General features: G+C 43.3%; 1 protein-coding gene across 13 annotated transcripts in view; it reads left to right on the top strand.

Moving 5' to 3' along the window:
* Positions 1-20,348, top strand: part of LYPD6B (LY6/PLAUR domain containing 6B) — a 153,093-nt gene that overhangs the window by 81,078 nt on the left and 51,667 nt on the right. For 8 of the 13 annotated variants that reach the window (XM_081142476.1, XM_081142470.1, XM_081142464.1 and 5 more), the window contains one exon: positions 13,324-13,557. The exons of the other annotated variants lie outside the window; for them this stretch is intronic. The gene's annotated coding sequence lies outside the window, so the exon portion shown is untranslated. The remainder of the gene's footprint in view (positions 1-13,323; positions 13,558-20,348) is intronic. 13 annotated transcript variants of the gene reach the window in all.

Raw genomic sequence — 20,348 nt, 5'->3', positions numbered from 1 at the left:
ATCTAACCGCGTGGGAATGACCTGCCACGGGAGCGCGTGGTCTCTTGGTCCAGGCTCAGCAGCCGGTGTGAACATAACAGACTCCAGAGTGGGTTCAGATTGGCTGTTAAGGATGCAGAGAAGCTACTGACCTTGATCTTTGCCCCATAAGTCTGTGTGGGATGGGAAAATCCACATGTGACCAACCAATCTTTCTGTTGGTAAATACTGTAAAGATCGCTGGCTTATTGCTGGGCTTCTCGTAGGTTTTCAGCAGAGGATTTAAAAAACTCATGGAAGCATGTGCTCAGCATTCTCTGAAACAATATCAGCAGCAGTACTGTATCTTATTCACACACAAAAATGGTACAAACCTCTATATTTCTCTTTTTGTTTTGGTTACCAGGAAGTTTAGAAGCAAATGTGAATCTTAATAACTCATTTGTTCATTTATTCAGTAAATGTACTTGGACACCCTATTCCATGTCAGGCACTGTGGAAAGTGCTGGGGATTCTGAGCCCAAGGACAGTGTCAGCCTTCCGCAAAGTGGTTCGAGCTCCATCCCTGGAAGGAATGGTTTCGGGCCCCTTGCTCTGGATACTTGCCCTGGAAGGGGCGAGCCTCGTCTTTCCCTGGGAACGTAACCCGTCTCCACTAAACTTATTAGCACTAGAAAGGACGCGGCTCATTTTCCTCTCAGGTGTAGACAAAGGCTGCTGTTGTCTCAGGGTGAAGGGCTTTTGGTGACTTGATTAGCAGAGAGCCCGGCCTGCCCTGATTTTCAGATGGCGACCATCAGATATAATCTGCCGCCTCATTAGGTTAACACTGTTCCTGCCCCCTCTTGTAATAATGTCACTGGAGCACTTAATAATCTTAGGTAAATGCTGTAAGCATACTCTGCCGAGGTAACCCGAGGTCAGTGGCGACAGATGCTCCAAAAAGCAATTGTTTTCTCATTTTGTGCTCTGTTAAAATATAACAAGCAAAGTATAATAATTGGGCAAGTTTAAATATTAGAGAAGGAGCAGAACTTTCGGCAATTTAATTATTTTTAATCTCTGATTTGAACTTGCAGTATTTCAAGATCAAGGGGGACAATGAAATATATTGGATGACCGCCATGGACTTACAGAAGAGAGCTTATTTATTCTAGAGAAGAGAAGGTTAGAGAGGGGCCCTTAAGTATTTGAAGACATATAAGATGGACAGTATTTATGAACTCTTCTCCTTTTCCAGTGAAAACAGGAGAAATATGTCATATTGATTCAAGAAGGAGTTAGATTAGACTACACAAAGAACTTCCTGACTAGAGACTGGAAAAGTCCATGGATGGGGAGTGGAATGGGTATATATGTATATTTATATACACACACACACACAGTGTATGTACAAATATGCATATTTTGTCTTTTAATGGTAGGCAGTTATTTTCTTTCTTGGAATTGGATCCCAGAAATGATTTACTGGCCTGACACTAGGCTATGTGCTAATTCACAAAAGTGTATAACCGGCCCCCAGGGAACAATGTGGATGTGGCAGGAATTGGACGGGTTGTTTTATATTTAGTGGGTTACGAGACTGCGATGGGATAAGACAGTGGAGCATTTGGTTCTGTGCCATAGAGCTTATACAGTCTTCTCTTTGGGATAGAGCTGGAGAGATGGGATGATGGATGAGCTTGTGACTCAAGGCTTGACAGGATGTGGGGCTCCCTAAAGAACTAAAGTGAGGCTGCCTTCTGAGCAGAAGTGTCTGGAAGTGACTGGGTGGAGAGACTTCTCTCTGTCCCTGTGATTCTCTGATACAGATTAGTGTCATTTCTCTGATAAGTGAGGCCTAGAGGAGGTAGGTGGGAGAAGTCTAATAGCTGCATTTGATAGGGATTGGGGTTGTCCCTCCAGGAGACAGGCCGCTGATCTGACTTAGCTAGATCTGGCTCGCACCTGCTGGGCCTTGAGGGCCAAGGTACCTCCCATAGGCTTAGATCAGCGATTTTCAACCTTTTTCATCTCATGGCACACATAAACTAATTACTAAAATTCTGTGGCATACCAAAAAAAATACTTATTTCCGAATCTGACAAAAAATAGGTATAATTTTGATTGATTTACAAAAAATAATAATAGTAATTATTATTTACAAAGTAATTATTATTTATTAAAGTGAGCAAAAAGTCATTTTTTGCTCCAAAGTGACTTTTAAAAAAAATCAGATGCTTATACTTGTATATAAGGTTTCTGGTACCAAAAATTAATCAATCAGGTGCAATCGTGTTATGTGACGTGACCAATAAGATGCAACTCTATTATATGACCTATATATTTATGGCTCAAGACAGGGCATTCACACCAGATGGCTATTGTTGTGTTGGCTGCTGTCATTTTTTAAATTTTATAATCTAAGGAAAAAGAGGTCAGTGCCCCTGACTAAATTGTCACGTGTTGCACGTTTTAAAAATTCTTGCGGCACACTGCTGGCTTAGATCAAATCACTTCTTTTAACTTACCCTTGCTTTTAGAACACCTCTGTAGCACTGGACTTTTATTTCTCATACTGTCTGAAAAGAAGGTTTTCCCTGAATTTTATGATTGAATGACCAAGAAAATAAATGCTGACTCTGAACCTGTAACACGTTAGCCGGGTGAATGTTAACAAAACCCAGCATCATGGTACAATTTCTTGCTCCATTCTTGAGTCTGCTTTTTCTCCAGAGGGAACTTTTCTCCATTTTTCCCTACCTTTGATCATTGGTCAGGCAAAATGAAGAGAAAAAAGTGCAGTTTTAAAAAAATAACCTTAACATTAGATGGAATTTGGCCAAAACATAAAGGAAAACTATGCTATTGATTTCCCATTTGCAAATTTTATTTAATTTATGAGGCAAACATTTATTTAGTGCCCACTGTATGCTCCCAGGTACTAGCGATGGTAGTGAACCCTGCCCGCATGGGGCTTACCTTCTAGCATGGGGAGCAAACAAATAAGCAAGGAAAACCATGTCAGGTAGTGAAAAGTGATGAAAAAATAAAATAAACCAGTGTAAGGAGGTGTAGAGGGACCAGGAGGGTAGTGCTGTTTTAGATTAGCTGGCTAGGTGAGGGCTCTCTGAGTAAGTGAGATTGGGGCAGAGGTCTGAGTGAATGCAGGCAGTAAGCCCTGTGACTGCCTGGTGGGGGCATATAGGAGGGGTGCTGGGGTGGTGAAGGGTGGAGCATTCTAGGAAACGGGTAGCACATGCGAGGTTCCTGAGGCTGGGCCGAAATGTGCTTGGTGTGCCCCTTTGGAACAGGGAGTGGGAGAGGTGGGAGAGGTAGCCAGGATTCGCGGAGTTGGTTTGCCATAAAAGGAAGCAGTCTTCCACTTGTTTGCAGTGTTTCTGCCCTGCAGCTTTTGACCGAGAACCTCTATGTGTCCCAGACGGGTAGAGAACCTCTTGAAAACCTTGTTGAACGTGTTTGCTAGTTTAATTGCACAGGCATGTTAGCCCTGACAGTTCATCAATAAAGGGATTTAAGGGGAATGTGCAAAGGAATTTGGAATTCCTGCCGTTTATTAGACTTCTCACAAGAGACTTCATTTTATTTTCCGTGCTGTATTTTAAATGAGTAAGTACAATGATTAGAGGCTTTTGCCTGTTTATTATTTGAATAGTAGTGATAACATGAACATGGTAAAAATGAAGATATATTACAAAAAGATATTTAGTGAAAGGAAGTCTCTCTGTCTCAGTACTGCTCAGAAGTAAATACTGTCAGCAGATTCATGGTATGTTTCTAGAATGTAAATACTTCTCTATAAAAGAATGAATGATTGTGACCATGCACATTGTTTCTCATCTTGCAGATCTTGGAGCTCTTCCATATCAGTAAATATGGTGTTGCCTCATTCTTGTTAATATTCAGTTATCTGAGAAGCCCACAGTTTAGTCATTCCCACCCTGATGGACATTAAGGTTTTTGTATCTTTTGCTATAATGATCATTACTGTATGAAAATCCTTGTACGCTTTTCTTTTCGCACATTCATAAGTGTATCTATAGGAAAAATTCCTAGCAATGGATTGGTGGGCAAATATTTATTTTAAATTTTGATAGATATCACCAAATTATGTTAATTTACACTCCCACCCTGGCCAAGGCTGTTCTTTCGTATCCTAACTACACCGTGTGCCGGTGTTCTTTTTTATTTGCAGTATAAGTAGAAAATCTTCTATCATTGTAGTTTAATATGCATTTCTCTCAGCGTGAAGTTGAATTCAGAGATAAACAATATTGTACTCTTGTTGAGGAATGTCCGTATGACTCTGATTCTTTGAAATTTGTTGAGGTTTGTTGGAAATCTGGAGCATTGATAATTTTATAAATGCTCTGTAAGCTTAAAAAGGTATGCATTCTATTCATTGGGAGTAGGGTTTTATATGTCTGTAGTTTTGAATTACCAGTATATTTGAATGTATTTCTGCTATGTTATTATTATTATTTTATTATTTTAAAAAATATATCTTTTATTGATTTCAGAGAGAGGAAGGGAGAGAGAGAGACAAAAACATCAGTGATGAGAGAGTCATTGATCAGCTGCCTCCTGCACGCCCCCGACTGGGGATCGAGCCTGCAACCCAGGCATGTGCCCTGACCGGGAATCGAACCGCGATCTCCTGGATCCTAGGCCGGTGCTCGACCGCTGAGCCACGCCCGGCCGGGCTCTGCTACATTATTTTGTATTTGTTCTATACAACCTTTTTCATTTGCTATTTTAAAAAACAATATCTGCCTTCTGTTGGATTAACCAGGTTTTTCCTTGTTCTTCCTTTCCAGCAACCTCCCTGGAAACTAATTTTGTTTCCTAGAGCTGCTGGAATAAAGCAGCATCGACGGGGTGGCTCACATAATAGTGATTGACTGTCTCAGTTCTGGTGGCTAGAAGTCTGAAATCGAGGCATCCGCAGGGCTGTGCTCCCTCTGAGACCTACAAGGAGCCCTTCCTCGTGTCTGAGCTCCGGGTGGTTGCCGGCAGCCCTTGGTGCTCCTCGGTTCTCAGCTGCATCCCTCCCGTCCCTGCCTCTGGGGTCACATGATGCTCCCTGAGGGGGCTCTGTGTGCCTTCTGCTCGTAGCTTTATCATTTCCTTTCTTCTCTTGCTTTGGGTTTATATTACTCTTTTTCTAACGTCTGGAGGTGGGAGCTTAGATGATTGATTTGAGACATTTCTTGCTTTCTAATGTTGGCATTTAGCGCTACATTTCACTCAGCACTGCGTTATCTGTGTTCTGCGTATTTTGATATATTGTATTTTCATTTCCATTCAGTTAAATATAGTTTTAAATTTCCTTTCAGACCTTGTCTTTGACCCATAGATTATTTACAAGTGTATTGTTTAGTTTCCAAGTGTTTGGAGACTTCCCTGTTATCTTTCTGTTATTGATTTCTAATTTGATTCATTGTGGTTGGAGAATATACCGTGGTTGATATAAATTCTTCTAAATTTGTGGAGCTTGTTTTATAGCCCACGATATGGTCTCTCTTGGTCTGTGCTCCATGAGAAATTGAAAAGTGTGTATTCTGCTATTTTGGGAGTGGAGTGTTCTATAAATGTCTATTAGATTCTGCTGCTTGATGGTATTATTCTTTATATTCTTCTGTATTCTTGCTGACATTCCGTCTAGTTGTTCTATAAATTGTTGAGAAGAGAGGGTCGACATATTTTTTTAAAGTTCTCTCCAGAACATATCCTTCCTCTTTGAGGACTAAAATGCTCTCCGAATTCACAAGGAGTGTTTCTACTGACCATCCAATAGACCATGGTGGTTATGTGATTCCTCTCTTCCCCCCTTATATCCTTAACTCTTAAAAGCAGACTACTGTGCACCTTTCAGCTGCTGGAGACAAGCACAGTGAATTGGTCGCTGCTGGAGAGGGAGGAAATGGTGATGTGGTTTGAAATTCCCACATCTGTACTGTTGTAACAGTAATTGCTTCCCTAACATTCAGGCATGGTTTGCTCTAGTTCGTCTTACAGACTCACCCTATATACTCAACCCTGCTCCATGTTCTAACCTCCTGGGGAGCTTTTAAAAAATACTGATGTTTTGGCTCCCGCCCTAGAGCAGTTAAATTAGAATCTCTCTTGATGTGGTTCTGAGCACTGGTCTTTGTTAAGAGCTCCCGGGTGAGTTCATTTCCTAGCCAGGCCATCGCCCAGACAATCTCCACACATGTTTATTAAGTACCTAAGAGCTGCAGGGCCTGTGTGAGGTCTGGGGAGGCATAGCTGAAGAAGCTCCTTGATTTTTCTGGGAATGTGGTCCCGTAGCACTTACTGAGGGCCTTACGCCCGGGCTCAGTTAATATTTCTTAAATTGGTAGATTGGCTCACAGATCACTGATAAGCTGCCTGGGATACGAATGGAAAAAGTTAGGAGTGAGAGGGAGTTGGACAGTGGCAGCCCAGTGTTTAGTGAGAGAATCAAGAGATACTGTATCTTTAAAACTCAGCCCTTAATTTTGCCGCTTTTTTGTTTGCTATGTACTCTGGTTGCCAACCCCTACTCCCTTTTTTATTTACTGCATTCTCTTGGACTGACTAAAAATTTAAAATATTTACCTTTTCCTTCCCCACCTGATTATAAGCTACATATAAAATTCTTTAGGGAGTACTCCTGTTTTTTAAAAATAAATTAATAAATGTTTTACTTTAGATCTAGATTTTTTAAAAAGCTGAAAAGATGGTACAGAGGGTTCTCATATACCCTATGCCCAGTGTTCACTATTAACATCTTATATCAGTATGGTACATTTGTCACAATTAATGAGGCAGTGATACATTAGTATTAGCTAAAGTCCATATTTATTCAGATTTTCTAAGTTTTTACCTACTGTTCTTTATCTTTCCCAGGATCTCACTAGGATACCATGTTAAATTTATGGACTACCTCTCTTTTTTTAATTGATTTTTAGAGAGAGAGGAAGGGAGAAGGGGGGGAAAGAGAGAGAAACATCAATGTGAGAGTCATTGATCAGCTGCTTCCTGCACGCCCCCTACCGGGATAGAGCCCGAAACCTGGGCATGTGCTCTGGCCAGGATCGAACCAGCAGCCTTCTGCTGCATGGGGCGTCACTCAACCAACTGAGCCACACTGGCCAGGGCAGACTACTTCTTTTTAATATTCATTTTTAATTTATTTTCCAGCAAAGTTTAATTGGTAACTTTTCCCCATATGAGACAAGATGATTAACACCTTAAGTCCCTTCATTTTTCTACCCAAACTTCTTCGCTATTGTTATGTAAATTTTGATTCCACCTTGTTTTGAGGAATATAAATGCCAGTGAGTTTATGATCTGGGCAATGACATTCATGGGAAATGGCTGTTCTCTTGGCCTTTCTGTGCTGAGGACATGAGGGAAAACCCCACCTGCACCACCAAGTTTTGGCTATACCATTTGATAATTTTAGAAATCTGCCTTCTGAATTTGCAAAATGATGTTTTCTTAAATCACTCATCCTCGCCCCAAAAGAATGACAAGGAAAATCAACTGTGGGGTGACAAAAACTTGTTTCAATCTTGGTAGTTTCTGAACCCAGATATCTCCATCCAATTGTCTGTCTTTGGAGGAGCAGAAAGAAGAGTCATCACAGATGCGGTAAATAACACCCACAGGGTCAAACTATTTTCTCAACTGCAGTTATAACTACTTAAATGCTAAGATGTGAACAGCTGCGCAAGAATATTTAACAGATTTCTTGGAGCCATCCCTGCTTTTGATATGACTTTTAAAAGGCTAGCTTATGGAAATCCATAGTGAATGGTTATTTGACATAAGAAAGAAAAAACAACTTGAAAATTGGCAAGAAATGAGATTCTCTGGTTTTCCGTCTAAGCTGCTCATTTTAAGTCACCTGAGTTGGGGGACAACCACAATATACGGCATAACCAGGTGCCTAAGAGTAGTCAGCGGGCGCTGCAGGGAGCTGAAATCAGTTTATACCCGGGGATGAAGGAAGTCTGCGTGGAGGTGTCACCTAAACTCAGTCCTGGAAGATTAGCAAGGTTCATTCATGCATATATTAAGCTTTGACTATGCATCCAGCACTGTGTTAGAACTGGGACCTAGGGTGAGATAAGTTATGACTCCAACTTGTAGTCTGGGAGGGTGGAGATGGACTGATCAGGGGTTGTGGTCTAGTGCAGGGGCTGGCAAACTATGGCCTCTTTTCCAAAGCCAGTTCAGCACCTGTTTTTATGTGACCAGTGAGCTGAGAATGGTTTTTACAAAGCAAAGAGGGATGGGTGTGGGGCCTCTCAGCATTACTTTTTTTTTTGGCATTTCATGCCATAGTGGAGCCCCTATTTGGCCCTTAGATTGAAGGCCTAGTATTTTATGAGTTTGAATTGCAACATACTCATGGGCTACAGGAACACAGAGGAGGAACAGCCAAATCTGCCTGGGGAAATCAGAGATGACACCCCCAGGAAAGGAGATCCTACAGGAACAAACATCTCTTTCCTCTTCAGGTACACCAGCCTTTATATCTTCCATCCTTGTTTTTCCCCTTAAGAGTTAGTCGCTCCTTCACCTGCTCCGTATAAAATGTGGCTCCTGTTGCTCTCCTGTGACTGTCCATGCATTGTGTTCCTCTCTGTGTCTGTTTCTCTAAAGCAGGGTTTCTTAACATGAAATCAAGGATAGGCCTCAGGGCTTTGAGAACCCCTCAACTGAGAGCAAGCCGAGGCACATGTGCATTTTTCTGGGAGGAGGGTTCAGATTCTCTAAGTGGTCCATCGTTCAAAAATGTTGCGAAATTCAGTTTTAAAGTGGGTATCTCAAAACTCAAATCAGTACTGCTGATGGTGGGGTTTGACCAGCTCAGAATTAAGTAGAGGGATTGTGAGTTCCCTTTAGTCCAGGCCAGTAGCTCTCCGACATATAGCGGGACGTTCCTCTCAAAGTCCTGTGCATTGGGCCGTAGGTGCACTTTCTCTGCAGGGACATCATGGGACATCAGCCTGGATGCTCCGAACCACAGGGTCTGAGAGAGGATTAAGGTGTAAAAAATTTATTTGGAAGAAGACGCCCAGGATGGTGAGGGCGAGGAAGATGAGAAGCAGGATGGGGGAGGACAGGTCAGGTCGCTTTCCTGAGCCAGCGCCATTCCCCAGCTGAGAAGGGCCGCATCTGTCTCCAGGAGAGCGGGGGCCACACCTTGAAACAGTTCCTCGGACAGAGAAAGGAGGGCGGGTTTACCTGGCGGCCTCACTCCCACCTCCTTTCCACCTTGGCAAAGCTGTATCCCAGGATGTGCCCACTCTACCGCACTCCAGGCTGGCATCCTGCACCCCTCAGGACTGCCCAGGGAGCTGGGACCCACGCTTCGAGGGCCTTCTCAGGGGAAGGAACACAAGAGCAAAGGTGAAGACGCGAGAGAACAGGGTGGGAGGACAGTCCCACTGAGACTGTGTGCCCATCCTTCCTCAGTGCATCCTCCCGACATTCACGAAGCCCCGAGGCCGCACCAGTGCTGATGCAGTGGGTGAACGGGCACAGTGCGGTCTCTCCTCTCGCAGAGCTGAAACTCCAGCGTGGGAGACAGGTACTGACCACGCGGTCGTACCAGCAAGCGCACAGCTGCACCGTGGTCAGCGCTCCTGGGATAAGTAGACCGCCCGAGAGCCTTCGTTAGGTGGAGTGACGTTAGACAGATAGGATGCAGAAGGCTTTCCAGGCACAGCGGCTCTGTGAGCTGAAATGCAAAGGACACGTAAGAGATAGGCACAAGAGGGAGAGCGGGGAGATCCTTCTAGGTTGGGGCTACCACATCCATAGGCTGTGTGGTGGGCACGGCAAATATGAGAGAAGGCCAGTGTCACCTGAGCAGACAGAGCCCAGGGAAAGGAGGTGGGGACGCCAGCCAGGCGGGGTTTCGCCTTTCTCTGAGGCTCAATGGAAACTTTTTGGAGGGATGTAAGTAGAGAAGTGTTGTAATAGAGACAATTTGGAAGGCCCGGGGGAGAGGACCCAGGTAGTGAAGACCCTCTCAGCTTCAGGCTGTCATGCCAGGACTCTGGCTGCTGCAGCCCTTCCTGTGCAACCCAAATGTTAACAACCCCAGGCTGGGGTAGGTGAAGAAAAAGCAACTCCAGGAAAATCCCCGGCGTAGCAAAAAGAGGCATTAGAGGCTTTGGGGCTGGTGGTCATGGGGGGCCCTCATACTCATCTGCTGGCCCTGGGACATTTTTCAAATGCTGCAGAGCTTTTTCTAGACTATTATCTATTAAGGTCTCTTAGCAGCATTGTCAGGTAGGGGAAGAAACTCGAGTTGCCCATAAGGAGTTCTAGAACTGAATGTAGAATACAGGCTTCCTCCTGAGGTCCCATCCCACAAATGGTGATGCTGGAAGATGGCTGGGTGAAGGGCTTCTCCCACCCAGCCTGGGCCAGGACTCTGCCCGGGAGGATGCCAACCCCAGGTCCTCAGTGTTTCCTACTGTGCTCTAAGCCCCAGTACTCCTACTCTGGATCTGGGAGCTTGGGGAGAGTTATGTGGCCCAAGCTCTGCACATTCAAAACAAAACACCTTACAAAGGAAAAACCCTACAGTGACGCGGTTTGAGAAAGAACTTTTATTAATCCAACTGCCAAGTTACGTTTGGCTTCTGGAAAACAGAGGTATCCAACTCATTAATCCAGGAGAAGGTATCTTGGAAAGGCAAGCTTTTCTGTCTCTTTAAAAGCTCTGAGGGCAATTTAAATTTATTCTGATTTGGCAGGAATTTATGTATGGATTGTGATTACCTCCAGTCAGAGCAGGTTGTCTGATGCTTCAGTGTGACTGCAAGAAGCCTTGGGATTGAGCCGAGCAGTCTTGGCTGATTACAAATTTATACATAGAAGCAGTGTGTGTGTGTGTGTGTGTGTGTATTTTTATTTTTATTTTTTCCTAATCAAGTCAGAGATGGCAGTAGCCATGTGTTCTGAGCTGTGGGTAGTTTCGATTCTTTCTCTTTACTCCAGGGTATTTCAGATGGCTGCAAGGGCAGACCTCTCTTTACCTGTTGATCTGTATAGAGTCAATGCACAAGAAATAATAGGGAATATCTAGATGCAGGACTCCAGTTCCTCCCATTTCCTGCAGTGCTCTGCATTTTTTCCTTTCTGAACTGGGCAGCCGCACCGCACGGGAGAAGTGGATTTAACATGTCAAACCTTGGGCATTCCTTCTAAAAGCTTTTAGGTGCACTCTTGCTTAGTAATTCTAAAGTGCATTACATCTTCCCAGAGAAATTCACTGAGATTTGGACAAATTGGAGGACTTTAAAAAAGAGTCATAAAGGTGATGAAGGGCCGGAGGGAGTGACTGAAAAGAGATTAAAGGAGTGAAACATGGATCTTGGCCAAACTATAGATGTGGAAGGAGCAGAGGGCAAAACACTTAGAGGATGATAAACTGTCGGGACAGGAAGAGAGAGTGGCTGTTTCAAGGCTCTTAACCTCTTTCTGGGTCATGGATCCTTTTGTGAATCCAGTAATAGCTCTGAACCCTCTCCTCAGAAGAATGTCCAGGCTCACACACTCTTGGCCGATTTCTTTCTTGCTCTCGCTCTTGGCTGCAGACATGTGGTTACCATGTGAGTCTGGACTTGACAGATCTTTTGATTTTTCAGGACAAGTTAAAAATACAGATTATTATGTGGATTTTTTTATTTTTAAAGTAATGGTGCTGACCAAATGAAATATCTCTCTGGCCATTGTGGAGAGCCTCTAGATTGCCGTAAACTCTTCGGCTTCTGTATTGTCTCTGAGTTCCTTGACTTTATCTGTTTGGGTTGGCTCCACTCTCCTGTGTAGGAAGCTTTCCTCAGATGTCTGATCCTTGGCTGTGCTCGGCTGTAAGTTCAGTGAGAACAGGTGGGGCTTTCCTGTAGGTGAAGGATAGTGAGCATATATGGGCATTTGTCTGGGATACTTAGTTTTCCTGGAGGATTGTCCAGTCTCCTGGTGGAGGGAGGAGGGAGGCAGGTGTGAGGGACAATGGGGAGGGAGAAGTGACGTGGTTCCGTAGCTGGATGCTGCTGTTCAGTTTTACACTTCATCCCACTGGTCCACGGTGCTGGATGCCTTTGAATTCAGAGAATCCTCTTGTGAAATTTTTTCAGAGGACAAAGCCCTCATCTTCTGTAGGATCAGATGCCCTGCTACACTGGGTTGAGGAGAGCCTCTGGGTATAACTTGCTCTATCTGCTGTTAAGTAAGTAATCTCTCTGCTGTCAAGATCCATCCCTGCCCTGTTGTGTCCTGAAACCCTCAGGCACCCAGCCCCTCAGGGATTCTACAGAACAAGTTAGTTTGCTCTTGTTGGGATCCTACTTTGCAAGCTGTTGGAAAGCAAAGAATATCCTAAGCTAAGTTACCATTTGTCCTTCTGCTTTATATTTTCCAAAATCTCTCCTCTGCTGTTATCTCTTGTTAGCCCTCTTTATCCTAGTACAGAAAAAGGTAATAGTTTTACAATTTAATAGTTCTAACTACTTAATAGTCTTAGTAGGGATTTGGGAAGGGAGGGGGCAGAAATGTGTTGTTGGTCTGTCCTTTTAACAGGAAGTCTTCCTATTTCCTGGTCCAGTTTTCTCTTATTTCTTCAGGACCTTCATAATTCATTTATTTTTATTTTTTCATTTTTTCTCAGCTTCTCTATCTGTGGTTCCTTTCCTACATTCTACATGTTCAACTCTCCTCTTCTAAACCCTAAAATAATTATTCCTCAACCATTCTTTTTAATTTTTTCCAATTACAGTTGACATTCAATACTGTATTAGTTTCAGGTGTGCAACAGCGTGGTTAGACATTTATATAACTTATGAAGTGATCCCCCAGATAAGTTGAGTACCCATGTGACACCACACATAGCTTTACAATATCATTGACTATATTCCCTCTGGTGTACTTTACGTTCCCTAGACTATTTTGTAACCATTCTTTTTTTTTTTTTTTTTTTAAATCCTCACCTGAGGATATATTTTCATTAATTTTAGAGAGGAAGGGAGAGAGACACACACAATGATGTGAGAGAGAAACATCAATTGGTTGCCTCCTGTACGCACCCCGACCGGGGATCAAACCCACAACTTTTCGGTACGCAAGACGAAGCTTCAATCAGCTGAGCCACCGGCCAGGGCTGTAATCGTTCCTTTTGACGTCACATTTCAACACTGAAGAGTAGTTTAATGTTGCTGCTTCCGGTGTTTTTAACCGATGCCACCCTCTGACTTCTCCTTCCATAATTGCTGATATCCTTTGAAAGTTCCCCGATTCTCCAATTTAATGACGTCTTTTGGTCTTTCTCTTCAGTGTCACACTCTGGTCACTGTGGATTCCTGACCCTTGATCCTTCTGGTGGCTTCCTGATCCCAGTGGCCCTCCTGCTTCTGGCCACTCCAGAGCCTGCTCCTGTTCGCCTGCCCTCCCCTAGATGTATGACCCTCAAGGACCTGCCCTGGGCCCTCTTCTCCCTCTTCTGAAACAGACATATCCATGTCCATGTGCACAGTGTTTGCTTTAAGTGGGGGATCCTGGATCTACTTGGTGAGTCCGGACCTTCTCCCTTGATCTCATCCAGCACGTATAAATGCCTGTTGGGGATACTTACACAGAGATCCTGCTGAAACCTCAAAATCACATGTCTAAAACCAAATCAGTTTCATCTCTCATAGCCCGTTCTTCCTCCCATGCTTTCCATTTTTGTTAATGGTGTCCCTGTCCTCCAGCTCACTCAAGTTAACATCCTTAGGGCCATTTCTTAGCTACTACTTTTCCTCACCCCAGAATCCAATTAGTTACAAAGTTCTATTGCTTTTATCCTCACAGGGCCTCAGAATCTGTCCCCCATCTTTAATTTCCATTACTACTACCCTCTGTTAGGGCCTCACCACCTCTTGCTTGAATTATCGCGAAACGTCCTTACTGCTCTTCCTGTCTCTGCTTTATCTTCTCTCTAGTCCATCTTCTGCACCACTGACTCCCAAATGTAGATCTAGTGACATCAAAATGAAATGGCATTTTTAAAAAGCACAGCATATTTCTAAACACTTCCACTCAGGGATTGTGATTAATTAGATCTGGGTGGGATGCAGGAATCTGAGCTGTTAAAGATGCTTCACAGTGAGTAAAGCAGATTTAGAACAATATTCACAAATGTATCATTTATATAATTTAAACACAAAATAGTAATGCTATAAAGTTGTTATGGATACATACATATACTTACATATTTCTTTCTGTGTATAAACATGGGTTATAAAGATACTCACCAAAGAGTTGTGTTTATTTTGGGGAAGGGAACAGTCAAGGGCAGGTGTGGTTTATTTCTCTTAAACATTCTAAAGCCCAAATGGCAAAACATCAACATGACTTTGTTACAAATGGAGAATTGTCATATTGTTATTTGTGCTTTTTCTCTCCATATTAAGCAAGTTTGAGTCTCTCCAGATGATTCTGATGCATATCCAGGTTTAGTTTCTGTGATACCATGGAAGTGATCATCTGAAAATGCAGATGTGACCATATCACACCTGTTTGAAAGCCTTCCATGACTCCCATCTCCTAAAGAGTCAATTTTATTTTTATTTTTTAAATGGATTGTTTTAAATCCTCACTTGAGGATATATTTTTATTGATTTTTAGAGAGAGAGGAAGAAGGAGAGAGAAACATCAATGTGAGAGAGAAATATCCATTGCTTGCCTCCATGCCCCCCTGACCAAGGATTGAACCCACAACCTTGTCATGTACCCTGACCGCGAATCTAACCCTCAGCCTCTTGGTGCGTGGGAGGATACTTCAACCAACTGAACCACCCTGCCAGAGCCTGCAGAGTCAATTTAAAATTCCTTGGCATAGCATACCAGATGCTGACCTGCCTCTTTAGCCTTGCCTTCCGTAATCACCATTCACACAGTCAGTGGGCCAGAAACCTCTGCTCTTCATGGAGCCTGGGAAATACCATTTGCTTTCCCTTTGCTCTGTGTCTCTTGCAGATGCTCTTTCTTCTGTATTTTCTCTTCCCTGACCCCCCACCTTTTGCTCATCAAAATAGTGTTTATCTCTCAAGATCTAGCTTAAGTTTTACCTCCTGTAGGAAGCTTTCACCCCTTTCAAAAGCTTTCTGCTCTGTGCTTCCCGCAGAACTCCACTTACACGTCTCTTACGATGCTCACAATATGATGATATGGGTCGTCCTTACTCAGTTTTGTGCTTCTTCCCCTTCCCCAAATGTAAACTAAGTGCAGACAAGGACGGTATTATTTACTTACTTGATGTATATTTTATCGATCAGATATTTCTAAGCCCATGTTGTATGAAGGCACTGTGCGAGGTTAGGGGGATGTACACGAGTAAAGCAGAATTCTGTCCAGATTCTGTCATGAGGTTGATGACAAGTGTTCAAGTCTCTGATGGGGGGGAGGGAACAAGAATGCCTTGTCTGTCTGTCAGGCTGTTGGGGGAAAGGGGAAGCCATCGTGGCTGATGAAACTGGACAAAGGCTTACAAATGAGTTGTCTTTTGAGTTGAGCTGTTCTGTGTGAGATATTGATAAGGAGACATAGTTAAGGCAAAAGTTTGTTGGATTAATCAATAAATCCCAGGCAGAGGGACCTAAAGACTTAGAGGTCTTTGAGGATGTATTTAAGAACAGTCAGTGATTTACTTCGACCAAAGCCTGGACTAAATGGAGGGGAACAGTGGAAAATAAGTCTGGGAGAAGGTTTGAGACTCATTCTAGTAGACCCAAGTGCTGGGCTATAAAGAGATTGGGCTTCACTTGGTTAGAGGCCACTGAAAGTTTGTGGACATGGTTGTGGCATGTCTGAGCTCTGTTTAAGACATCAACAGATGGTAGGGTCAGAAAAGGAAGCTGGGAGAACAGAAAAGAGGAAGTCATGACCTGGTTCAAAGCAGGTGATCCAAGCTGGGGCCAGGGTGGTCAGGCAGCCAGCATGGCAGGGAGGAGACAGGCTTGAGCAGTTCTGTTGCGTAGAATTGATCCAACTTCATTACTGTAGATTATGGAGCTGATTGGAGTTGGGGAGCAACAGGGTGAGAACCCTTGAAGATGACCTGAAGAGTTCAGCCTGGGCCTCACTGGGAAGTGAGTCTATTAATATGAAGGAGAGCATTGGGAAAAGGAGAGGGCTTTGTGGTAAAGATGATGTGTCCTGGTTTTGGATATTGTAATGGATTGAATAGAATTCCCCAAACTAGATGTATCTAAATCTTAACCCCAGTACCTGTGAATGTGACCTTATTTCCAAATAAGGTGTAATTAAGTTAAGGGTCTCATGATGAGCTAATCTTGCATTTAGGGTGGGCCCTAGGTCAGATGACCAGTCTCCTTATAAGAGAAAGAAGATGGAGGTTTGACACAAAGACACAGGAGGAGCATGTGAAGGCGGAGGCTAAGATTAGAGTTAAGTAGCTATAAGCTGAAACACTGGGAGGAACCAGAAACTAGGAGGAGACAGGCATGGGACAGATTGTCCCTCACAGCCTACAGAAGGCACCAACCCCTCTGACACTTTGATTTTGGACTTCTGGCCCTCAAAACTGTGAAAGAACAAACCATTGTTTTAAGCCACTAAATTTGGGGTAATTTGTTATGGCAGTCCTAGGAAACATACAGATATGCTCAGATTTTAAAACAGGACAATAATTTACCAACCTTGAAGCTCCATCTGTAGCTTTGTTGTGTTGTGTGATCCACTGGACTCACCAGGCTCATTCACTGTGAAGAGCCTGTTGTTGATGTTAGTTGGTGAGGGGTGGGGGCCAAGGAAGGAAGGAGTTGTGCTGTTGATTATATGAGGCAGGTAGAGCGGCTTTGCTTCCCTACACGGAAAAATATTGCAAAAGCAAGAAGCAATTAGTTAATTGAGCCTTAACTGAGTTTCTGTTTTGTGTTCCGCACTGTGCTAGGCACCGGAAGAAGATATAAGAGTAAGATTCCACATGGACTCTTGAGATGCTCACAGCTCAGTAACTGAAACAAAACCATTAGCAAGGCAAATATGTGATCAGTTGCTAAGAAGTATAAGGAAGATTGAATTGGATAAGGAATCTTATTTTTTTATTAATTGGATACTTGAATTTTTTCAGAATTCATCACTGAGTTTCAGATTCTGTGACAAAGTCACTCAACAGGGTGTGTCTCTAGATTCCTAAAGTGAAATTACCCGTGGCTTGATGTATGATGCATGCTGATTTAACCACAGAGCCCTGGAATTTGTTGGCTGAGAAATCACCGTTTTTTCTTGCATCCTTGCGAGGAAAATGCTGTTCGGCCCCCAGAATCAGCAGGGGGTGGAAGCACAATGACCCTCCAGTAATGGGAACTGAATAAATCCAAGTACTGTGTTATCTAAATGGCTTGACAAGTTCCCATTCGCCGGGCTAATTGCATTAGTCTGCTCTCCTTTCTCTTCCGTGGGCTGGGACTTGGCAGGCATGAGTGTTAGTTTGAGTGTCAGTGATCCCCTGCTACTGGACTGTGCCCTGGACAAGAACCCCCAACTCAGCACTGTAGCCTGGAGAGGACCCAGGGGCCTTGTTTGCTGACCCCAGGAGTGTTCGAGGGCATTACCTCTACTAAAAGGAGATTTCACATTTGTTTCTGGATGCTTCTAGGCAAAGCTGTGTCAAGCTTGTGTTGGCTTTGTGGAGGTGGCATGAGCAACACTGAAGAGCTTGAGGAGACTAATGGAGTTGGGATACTAGGACAGGCTGGGTGATCCCTTGTGTCACCACTGTCCCTTGTGATTTACCTCTAATAGTCCATCTTGCTGTGGTCCCCCTCTGAATCCAGTGTAGTCCCCTTCAAGTCATAGCATTTGGAGCCAGGCCGAATACCCACCTGTGCCATAGGCCAAACATTATCTGTGGCGAGCATGCAAATTAAACTATGATGTTTGTGGCTCTTAGCACTAACAGAGGACAGCAGTCAGCGCTCATGTATGAACTTTTCCAGTGAAGGAGTAAGTAATTACTTGTGATTCAAGTCTCTGAACAACTGGGGGTCCTTTTATCCCCATTAATCTCTAGCTCCAGACTTAATTCAGTAACATGCAGGACACTGAGGCCTATAACTCCTACTTTTTTCTTTAGGAAGGGAGGGAACAGAGATTGGTGAAGGCATCTGAGCCAGCCCTGGGTATTGAGGCATGAGAAATGAGGACACAGTTTCTGGGAACAGTATCCCAAAGATGCTGTTTTCAGGATGACTTCTAGTTAGCATAGAGCATTTGGGAAAGGCAGAGAAAGTTCACGTAATGTGGAGGTCAGGGCCCTTGGGACAGTGGTTCCCTGTTTTGGAGTAGGGGGTCTTCAGGGTATTTGTGAGGTGTTTCTACTCATCATTTTCTTTGGATTTTGAGATTATCCTGGTTGGGGATAGGAAATGAATGGCAGCAAGGCCCTTGAGGGGGTAGGAGACAGAGCATCCCTGCAACCTTTAGAGACTCCTTCCTGAGAACCAGGTATTCAGAGGAGAAAGAAAAAGGGGAGGGTATTGAGTATTTAGGACTGTACCATCGACTGGGTGTTTAAACAACAAAAATATCTCTTCTCACAGTTCTGTAGGCTGGAAACCTAAGATCAGGATGCAGCAGGGTTGGTTTCTTCTGACGTGTCCCTCCTGGGCTTGCAGGTGGCTGTTTTCTCCCTGTGTCTTCGCATGATGTTTCTCTTGTACATGACTGTGCCCAAATTTTCTCTTATAGGGACAGCAGTCATATTGGATTAGAGCCCACTCTAAGGACCTCATTATATATTTTTATTTTATTTTATTTTATTTTATTTTATTTTATTTTATTTTATTTTATTTATTTATTTATTTATTTATTTATTTATTTATTTATTTATTTATTTTTAATCCTTACCCTAGGATATTTTTTCCATTGCTTTTTTAGAGAGTGGAAGGGAGAGAGAGAGAGAGGAACAGAGAGAGAGGGAGAGAAACATCAATGTGAGAGACACATCGAGTGGTTGCTTCCCGCTCGTTCTCCGACTGGGGCCGAGCCTGCAACCGAGGTACATGCCCTTGGTCAGAATCGAACCTGGCACCCTTCAGTCCACAAGCCAATAGTCTAACCACTGAGCCAAACCAGCTAGGGCAGGACCTCATTTTAATTTAATTACCTCTTTAAAGACCTTGTAACTAAATATAGTCACATTCTGAGTTGCTAAGGGTTAGAACTTCAACATATAAATTTTGAAACGAGAAGTCCACAGTTGTGAGCCCATAACAGAAGGAAATTGGCATTGTACCAAGTCCAAGTTTAATTTTATAACTACTAATGAAGCTTGATTGATTGCCTTGTTGGGGTTCTGGTCTTTGAGAATGGATCCAGGCCGTGGGAAATGTTTCTGAGGGTGTGTGTGCATCAGAAAGGCTTGAATGAATGTAACACAACTGGGAGGGTTATGATTGTCACAGATAAAATTTTAGTGCTCACGTTGTGCCCCTATTCACTTCCAGAATGTGTACGACTGGTGCCCTGAGAAGAAGAGTTGAATGGGACAGAGAACTGAGTGCCTTCTTACTTGGGGTTTCCTGATTAGTCTAATTTGAGAGCCTTTGTATTAGCATCCTAGTTTCAGTCTGTTGGGAGCCGGTTTCTGAAACCCGTGGAAACATCTACTGTTTTAGAGGCAGTGGGTTCCTTAACTACATACTAAAAAGAACAATCATAACAGTGTTCATTTGGTTTATATCCAAAAAAAAGAAAAGAAAAGAAAAGAAAAGAAAAGAAAAGAAAAGAAAAGAAAAGAAAAGAAAAGAAAAGAAAAGAAAAGAAAAGAAACTCTTGCTCTTGAAATCTGTCTTAAAAGCATACAGGAGCTCAAGGCTAAATTTTCCATAATTTTCTAAAACAGCTTTTGTTTTAGGTGACATGTTCCCAGCTAACTGCACACCAAACTAGCAAATGAACTTCAACTCATCCGTGTGCTAACAGTTTGGAGTGACCACAGGGTCTTCCCAGCTGAGAAGTTCATGCTGAACAAAGTGGCTTGAATTCTCTGTAGCTCTTGATTTTGGTAGCAGTTCCCTTGCCAGTGTGCAAAACTGATTGTTTTTCATCGCCTTCCTGGGTACATCTTTTGATACTCACACTGGGCCCCTTTTGTGCTCTTTTATACCTTCTGAAGATGAAAACCAGAGTAGAGTGCAGCTTCTTGCTTTCTCTTTCAACTATTCAGTTGTCTTGGTGGAGAGGAGCTGTGTTTGTCTTAAGACTCATGTTTCCACATAGAAGGCTGGTTACCTTATTTATATGCCCAGTAAAGGAGAAGCTTATGGATAGCCAGCCGGTTAGGGCGAGACATA

This window comes from Miniopterus schreibersii (assembly GCF_964146895.1).
Source record: "Miniopterus schreibersii genome assembly, chromosome: 7".
Lineage (NCBI taxonomy): Eukaryota > Metazoa > Chordata > Mammalia > Chiroptera > Miniopteridae > Miniopterus > Miniopterus schreibersii.
The sequence above is the reverse complement of the archived record's forward strand: the minus strand, read 5'-3'. Positions and strand labels throughout refer to the sequence as shown.